The sequence below is a fragment of the Cupressus sempervirens genome, chromosome 5, assembly GCF_028749045.1.
Source record: "Cupressus sempervirens isolate cs-2001-9-10 chromosome 5, ASM2874904v1, whole genome shotgun sequence".
In the NCBI taxonomy this organism is placed as follows: domain Eukaryota; kingdom Viridiplantae; phylum Streptophyta; class Pinopsida; order Cupressales; family Cupressaceae; genus Cupressus; species Cupressus sempervirens.
The window spans coordinates 428,512,362-428,521,406 of NC_143122.1; positions in this window are offsets into that span (position 1 = coordinate 428,512,362).

The following is a 9,045-nucleotide window of genomic DNA, read 5'->3' on the forward strand; positions in this document are numbered from 1 at the left end:
AATCGCCCAGCAAAACCTTGGTAATGAAGTTTCCTTCACTTCCGTTCTACTCTTCTCAACTTTGCATTTTGCTCTTACTGCTACTTACAAATATCATCTACATCCATTCATATCCATATCATGATAAAGTAAAATGTCCTTCCTTTATACCAAGTCCATAAAATAATTCCTTGAGTCGGTTGTTAGATCTTCTCAATTAATTATTATAGGACCACATTAAGAACATGTTACACTTAGAGATAACATTTATCTTCCACCTTGCAACTTGAATAACTTTTTGTACATGTGATATTATGACTAGCAAAATTAGCCACATCATTACCAACATGTCTTCTTCATGTCCTCAACCTTGATTCTCATAATATCAACTCTACTAAGAGATATAACAAGTTTACCAGAACATGGCTCTGTAAACTCTATCTCAGAGTAGACATCACCAAAACTTACATAACTTATTCAAGACTTATCATTTCTTCTTCCAACATTTACTGCATATACTAGATACTCAGAAGTATCTCCCATAACCTTAGATATTTATAATACTCAACTAGTCATTTGTACCAACTTAATCTTTTTGTTGTTCTTCTGTTAGATACCATAGAAAATTGCTATGATGACATCAATGACAAACTCAGTCATGAATGTAACATATCATCATAGTAACATATCTACAATACTCCCCCATAGGAATATCATCAACATTCATTCTTCCAACATCTAATAAGTGTTGAGAAGCACTCAATGTCAAGTGGATGGTTGAAAAATATTCTTATACCAATGCAACAAGGATACCTAGATAATCTTAGATAGTTTGTGCCCCCTAGACATAGAAGGGAGTCAGTTACAGGCTAGGCAAGGCAAAGAGGTATGAGATGGAAGAACTCATAGCACAAAGTGACATGTTGATAGTCATAAGTGTAAGGGTCTTAAGTAGCACCTATTTCCATGTTTTCACCACTTAGCAAGAGTTTTTTTTTTCTCAGGACTTTTTATGATTTTTTAGTATTTTTGAGATATTTTAATTTTTAGGTTATCCATCAAAGTGCCTATTGCTAGATTTTCACTAAGATGATAATTTTTTGTAGGACAATTTATGCTTTTTCCAATATCATATATGATTTTTTTGGGAATTTTTCTCAAGATCATAAAGTATGTACAAGCTCTGAGTTGCAAGAACACTAAGCATAAACTATCTTCAGACGTAGTATGTTGATGGATTTAGAGAGTTTTTCTCCCTCAGGTGTAGAGATTTGATTAGCACCAAAGTTAAATGTACTAGTGACTATATAAGGATCAAGCCAATCAAATTTGAACTTGCCCTTATCTTCTTTATTTTTTTGATTCTTTGGATTCTCTTTAAGGACAAGGTCACCAACTTGAAACTCTGTAGGATGAACTTTCTTGTTGTAGCTAGTAGCCATTTTTTATATACTCTCATGTGATAAAAAGTAGCCTTATGACACTCATCTAGGAGTTCAAGCTCTTGTATCCGCATAGCTCTAAAATCCTCATTAGTAATTATCCCTTTCACAAAGACTTGCAAGGAAGAAATATCAACCTCTAATGGTAGAGTAGCCTCAAAACCATAAACTAGAGCAAAAGGTGTAGCCCTAGTAGGTGTACATATGCTAGTCCTATAAGCCCATAGTGCATAAATGATCTGTAGATGCTAATCTTTCCAAAACTTATGTATAGTTCTATGCAAGATTTTGAGAAATGTCTTATTTGAAGCTTCGGCTTGACCATTCCCTTGGAAATAATAAATAGAGGACCAACATTGCTTAATTTTAAATTTCTTACAAAGTTGTCTAGGGTCCTTGTTCTTAAATTGTCCCCCATTATCAATGACTATAGAAGAGGGAATACCATAGAGATAAATGATGTGGTTCAATATGAAGAGAGAAACATGTTTCCTAGTAGCAACAAAGAGAGGAACAACTTCAACCCATTTAGTGAAGTACTTAGTAGCTATAATGACAAAAATTTATCCACTCAAAGAACTAGGATGTATCTAGCCAACCAAATCAAAAGCCCACTGCTGGAAAGGCCAATGTGTGTTAGAGAGAATCAACTCACATCCAAGAATATGAATCAAGTTACCATGGAGTTCACACTTCTTGGTGATCTTAGTTTGGTTTTGATAATTGAGTGTCAACACACTTAAGATATTTACAAGGTTCATGTCGAACTAGTAACACATTATGAGTATAATATGTATAGATGTCAAGTTGCAATGAGTGTCAAGTCACTCATGTGCCGAGAAATTCACGTGTTGAGTGAATAGTTGATGCTAAGTAAGTTCAAGTGCCAAGCAAGACAGAATTATAGTAAGTGTTGAGCATCAGTATTTTCAAGTGTCAAGTAACATAGAATGGATCTAGTTGTTTGTGATAGCATAAACAACTACATAAACCATTTTTGAGCTGACTTATGGATAGATCTTGAAGCTTTAAAGATAAGATCAAATCTATTTGGATTCCCAATGTGATAAACATGCAACCAATCAAAAAAATGGAAGGAATTGAGCAAGAAAAATGAATGAATCTCAATCGTAGATTCATACCTAACCCTAAGCCACCAAAGTCTTTTTAAAGGGAGATGAAGCCCCATAATTTAGTATGAATGAGGAAGTGATGTGAACAAAGAATTGAAGGAAGGTAAAGGGGTGAATTGATCAAAAATCATACAAGGTGACTTAGAAGTGTGAAAGAATTGCAGAATTAATTTGTAAAATAGAGGAGAAATTATACAACATTGATATAATAGATCAAGAGGATCAAGTTGCATAGAACTGTGATCTAAAATTAGCAAGGCAAAAGTTTTAAGTGTATCATATCAAACATTCTACTCTTACTTCGTAACAACTATATTAGCAAGGTGAAATCCTTTGGACTAAGGTCGATTTAACAGTCATTGTAAAATTCTTTAACAAGGTGACATTCTGAGTGAGTGTTCTAAAGTCCTTTAGCCAGGCACACTTTTAATAGGGTGGGATCTAACAATCCTTTGTAAGCCTTTAACAGGGCAAGCCTTTCATAGGGAAGATCATGAGAATGGTCAAACTATGTAACCTTAACAAGTGAACTTTATTGCTTCAATAGTGAAGAATTGTGGGTGTCATCCCCACCCTAGTTTTACCTTCTCATTGGAGGGTTTCTAGGTAATCATATCTGGTGTCAAGTGTTTATGTGGATACATTTACTTTACATGCTATTTCAATATGTTAATGCATGCATTGTTTTAAAGTTAAAAGTTTTATTGGTTAGAGATTAGTACTTCTGATTCCCCCTTCCCCCCCTCTCAGAAGTATACATTTCCCATTTGTATTTCCAAAAATTGGTATCAGAGCTGAGTTATCATCAAGAGGTCTTATAGCTTGGAGAAAAGATCTTGAAATGGAATTTTGCAAGTTGGGAAAGGCCATTGAAAATCAGGAGATTGAGATACATCTCTTACTACAATAACTAAATGAAGCCAGAGATTCCTTGAGAAGTTCACTAAAGAGAAGGAAAGAGATTGCTATGGCAGAAAATGACACACAATACAAAGAGATTGACACCACAAAGTTATTTGTAGATGGTAACTCATGTGAATTTGATGTAGCAATTGTAGAGCTCATGGAAAATAATAGAGCACAAGTTGAGGAAATCTGAAATCTCAAGTTGGAAGAAGAATCACAAGCTATATTGCTATGTGAGGTGACTGAGCAAAAGAAGAAAGCTATAGAAGACAAGGCAATGATTAAAGAAGACAAAAGAATTTTGGCAAATAGATTGGAAGAAAAATTGGTAGAGCTATCTAGGATTTCAAACATGCAATTGGATACCCTAAGCCAAATGATGAATGTCCATCATGAGTTGAATGTCAAGGACATTGAGATAACTACATTGAAGTTGCAGAATGACCTGGAAAGAGAAAATGAGTTTGTTGAAAGTTCCAACAAGCCAAATGAAGCCATCAAGTACTTTGAGCAACTACTGAAATCCCCTAGATCTAGTAAAGACACATTAGGATTGGGTTACATAAGCACTGAAGAAGGAGAATCATCCAAATCTATTGAGGAAGAAATCTCAAGTTGGAACAAGAATCACAAGCTATACTACTATGTGAGGTGATTGAGAAAAGGAAGAAAGCTATAAAAGACAAGTCAATGATTGAAGAAGACAAAAGAATTTGGTAAATAGATTGGAAGAAAAATCAGTAGACCTATCCAAGATCTCAAACATGCAATTGAACACCCTAAGCCAAATGATGAATGCCCATCATGAGTTGAATTTCAAGGACATTGAGATAACTACATTGAAGTTGCAAAATGAATAGCTGTAGAATGACCTAAAAAGAAAAAAGGAGTTTGCTAAAAATTCCAACAAGCCAAATGAAGCCATCAAGCACTTTGAGCAACTACTGAAATCCCCTAGATCCAATAAAGACACATTAGGATTGGGCTACATAAGCACCGAAGAAGGAGAATCATCCAAAGCTGTTGAGGAAAGAAATCTCAAGTTGGATCAAGAATCACAAGCTATACTGCTATGTAAGGTGACTGAGCAAAAGAAGAAAGCTATAGAAGACAAGGCAATGTTTGAAGAAGACAAAGAATTTTTGCAAATAGATTGGAAGAAAAATCAGCAGAGCTATCTAGGATCTCACACATGTAATTGGACACCCTAAGCCAAATGATGAATGCCCATCATGAGTTGAATGTCAAGGACATTGAGATAACTACATTGAAGTTGTTGAATGAATAGCTATAGAATGACTTGAAAAGAGAAAAGGAGTTTGTTGAAAGTTCCAACAATCCAAATGAAGCCATCAAGTACTTTGAGAAACTACTGAAATCCCCTAGATCTAGTAAAGACACATTAGGATTGGGCTACATAAGCACTAAAGAAGGAGAATCATCCAAAGCTGATGAGGAAAGAAATCTCAAGTTGGAACAAGAATCACAAGCTTTACTACTATGTGAGGTGACTGAGCAAAAGAAGAAAGCTATAGAAGACAAGGCAATGATTGAAGAAGACAAAAGAATTTTGGCAAATATATTGGAAGAAAAATCAGCAAAGCTATCTAGGCTCTCAAACATGCAATTGGACACCCTAAGCCAAATGATGAATGCCCATCATGAGTTGAATGTCAAGGACACAAGCTAAGGAAATCAAAAATCTCAAGTTGGAACAAGAATCACAAGCTATACTGCTATGTAAGGTGACTAAGAAAAAGAAGAAATCTATAGAAGACAAGGAAATGATTGAAGAAGATAAAAGAATTTTGGCAAATAGATTGGAAGAAAAATTAGGAGAGCTATCCAGGATCTCAAACATGCAATTGGACACCCTAAGCCAAATGATGAATGCCCATCATGAGTTGAATGTCAAGGACATTGAGATAACTACATTGAAGTTGCAGAATGAATAGCTGCAGAATGACTTGAAAAGAAAAAAGGAGTTTGCTGAAAGTTTCAACAAACCAAATGAAGCCATCAAGTAATTTGAGAAACTATTGAAATCCCCTAGATCCAGTACAAACACATTAGGATTGGGCTCCATAAGCACTAAATAAGGAGAATCATCCAAAGTTGCTAATGACAGAAATAATAAAGGTAAGAATTCTAAACCTACTTGTCATCATTGTGGTAAGAAAGGACATACAACCAATGTTTTTAGGAACAAGAATGCTAGTCAAAATGCTAAGCCTAAGAACATGACTCATTGTCACAAGTGCAACAAACAAGGTCATCAGGCACATGAATACAGAACCATAACCATGCATGCACCAAAATTTGAAGGACATTGCTACAATTGTCAAAAGTTTGGACACAGAGCCTTTGAATGCAGATCTAAGTCCACATGGTCATCAAACAAGTCAACAAAGGGAAGAAACTATGAAAACACCTATAACTAGGATTACAATACAAGACATAGCTATCATTATTGTCAAGAGTATGGACATATCCCTAAGAATTGAATAAGAACACACTTCAATGGTAGCTACAACAGATGGTTGAGTGAGACTACATGCTTTAGCTATTTGATGACTGGTCATCAAGGACAAAGGCACCTAACTTAGAGTTCAGCAAAGGAAAAGGAAAGGTAGATGTTGAACACATCAAAGGAGAGATGAACAAAACATGGAGGAAGAAAGATGGATGCAGCACACCAAATGAAGGGATCACTTCACCTGATAGGTCAAGTGGTCACATCTCATCAAATTAAGCAATAGGAGGTATGTGGGACTAATATTTAAAATATTTTATCATACATTAATTCCAAAAGAAGTTAGTATTGATATAGATATATTAGCATGAAGAAAGATGCAAGATAATAAGTAAATTTCATAATTAAATTTTTAAGTTTTCACATTACTGCCAATTGTGAAAAGTCCTCTTCAATTACTAAGTAAAATCCTAGTATATGTCAAGCTGTCAGCCAAAGTTAGTTGAAGCCGAGTAAGTATTAGCTTCTGAGTGAGGGAAATTTCTATTGGTGTCAAGTAAGGGTAATTCTTATAGCTGTTGAGTGATGGTAAAATCAGTGAATGTTGAGTGAAACAAAAAATGCATTGGAGCCGAGTTTATAGTTGTACATGTACCATGCAATAAATGCTATATTTTGAAAGGGTATAAGGGAAAATTTTACATATTTTTTTTTCATTATGAACATAGAGCAAGAGCGAGTAGAGAGAATAAGTGATTGATAAACAAGAGCAAAGCATTTGCACAAATCATAGTGAAGATTGAGCGTCAATTCATCAATTTCAAAGGTATTCTTCACTTGCCAAGCTAAACAGTTTTATATTTGTTAAAAACCTAGCTTAATGGACTCTAATTCTAAGAATGTAAATGAGAAGGAACCATTTGAAGTTAAATTAGTCAGCAACAAGGTTAAACAACCAAATTTCAGGGCCATACCAAAAGTTGCATATAAGAATGATCCAACGGGTGCGTTATCTGTCATTTCGCCAAAGGTTGTTATGGTTCAAGATGTAAGAAAATGTTATAATTGCAAGGTAGGATGGATTGGAGATATGGAAATTAGACAAACATATGATAGATTATGCAAAAATAGGGAGTTGAAGGAGGAATTCAAAATTGTAGAGAGGAAGAGCTTAACCCGTGCCCTAGATTTCCCAACAGTTTTCAAAACTAAGTGGATCAAGATTGTTCTGAGAAATTACATGACAGATATCTATGATTAGAAGGAGTACCTATTAAAATTTCAAAGAGAATTGTACATAGGGTTACTAGATACCCAACCCTATATCAACTTAAGACATTGAGAAGTGACTCTAAGGAGGTAATTGAGCAAAATACAAGAGCTAAGTGGAACAAGCGAGGAATGACTATTGACACCATTATAGATCCACTTCTTAACTTTTCAGTGAGAGTCATATCACATAAATTCTATCAGTAAAGTAGAATGAATAGTGTTCCATGTATAGCAGTTGATGTAGGCTACAAGATAGTCAAGAAAGATCATACTTATGATCTTGCAAAACTCCAATTGCAATAGATAATGGAGAACCTAGGAGAAATAAGGAAGTCTAAAAGTGCTCAATGTAAGTTTGGTTCAATATTGATATGCATATTTTTCTATCTTCAAAATGAATTCCCATCTTTTTGTAGAGTAGGATGGAAGACCAATAGGCCAATTGATGTGCAAATCAATGAGTACATTGAGCAAATGGGAGAGAACTTTGAGTTAGTAATGACTAGTTACTTTGAAGACTCCAAGCAGTTCATGAAATAGAGGTTGAGAATTCCTATTTCCCTAGTGTAGAAATATTACAATGATATTTTCTTTCTTATGGACATTGACTATACCTTCATCTAGGCTACACTACCTAGAGTTAGATGGTTAAGGCCTCTACGATATGAGATCAATATTGATGAAGGTTCAACTACTATCATTGCACTTCTTGCTGAAGAAGTTAATAAGACTGCCAAAAAATTTCATAATTATGATGTTGTTAAATCAAAGGTTGAAATGGAATTAAAGACTACCTCAACATTGAAGAAGAAAGACAAAATGGTGAAGAAACACAAAGCCAAGTTTGGAGAAGGCAATGATGGAGAAGATGATGAAGAAGAACAAGAGGAACAAGAGGAACAAGAGGAACAAGGTCAAGAACCTCTTGCTTTGACCCAAGGAATGGGTGAGGATGAGGAAGAAGAAGGTGTTGAGGGAGATGATACCAAGGAAGAACTAGCAAAGCCACAAGAAAAGAAGAGAAAAGCAAAGACACAGCCAGTTGTACAACCTAAGGCAAAGAAGACTACAAAGCCTAGTGCAACAAAGCCTACAGCTCTAGCAACAAAAGCCACTACAAGGGCAACTACACAAAAAGTTAAGGAGAAAACCAAAGAGAAAACTAAGGCAACTGAGCAGACTGGTCATGTGCAAAAGAAACCAAGAAGAAAATATGTGGCACAACCAGAGTCAGATGATGAGAAGATAGAATTAGAGGACACAAGCCAATTCAGAATGGTAAGTCATGCTCCCAAATCTAATCTTGAAAACATTTGTGATAATGTTAGAGATAATGCAAATTTGACTAGTTTGAAAAACATTGAATTTGGTAAACTAAGTAGAGAAGATCAAAACATGATTAAAGAGTCTATATATGCCATGATGGCAAAATTAAAGAACACTCCTCTTGAATTTGATAACACTATGACTAAAGATGTGTATACCATTGTTGAGAATAAATGGCACTATTGCCTAAATATGGAAAAAGAAATAAGAGAATCTACTTTGGCACAAGTGATGCTAGAATTATCAGAAGGACAAATAACTAAGGAAAATAAGAAATATGGTAGCAGATTTGCACCAAAGTATAGGGCATTCAGCATTTTACAGAATAAAATTGAGGATGTTGTGAAGAAATCCACACAAATGTGGAGATTAATATATGGATTGACAATTGTAAAGGAAGGAGAAGCAAATCCCTTTGAGGGAAGGAATAATGAGGAAGAAGGCGAGGACAAGGAGGAAGAAATAGCAAAAGAGAAAGAAGACACTACAGTGGAGGAGACAAAACAAAAGAGAG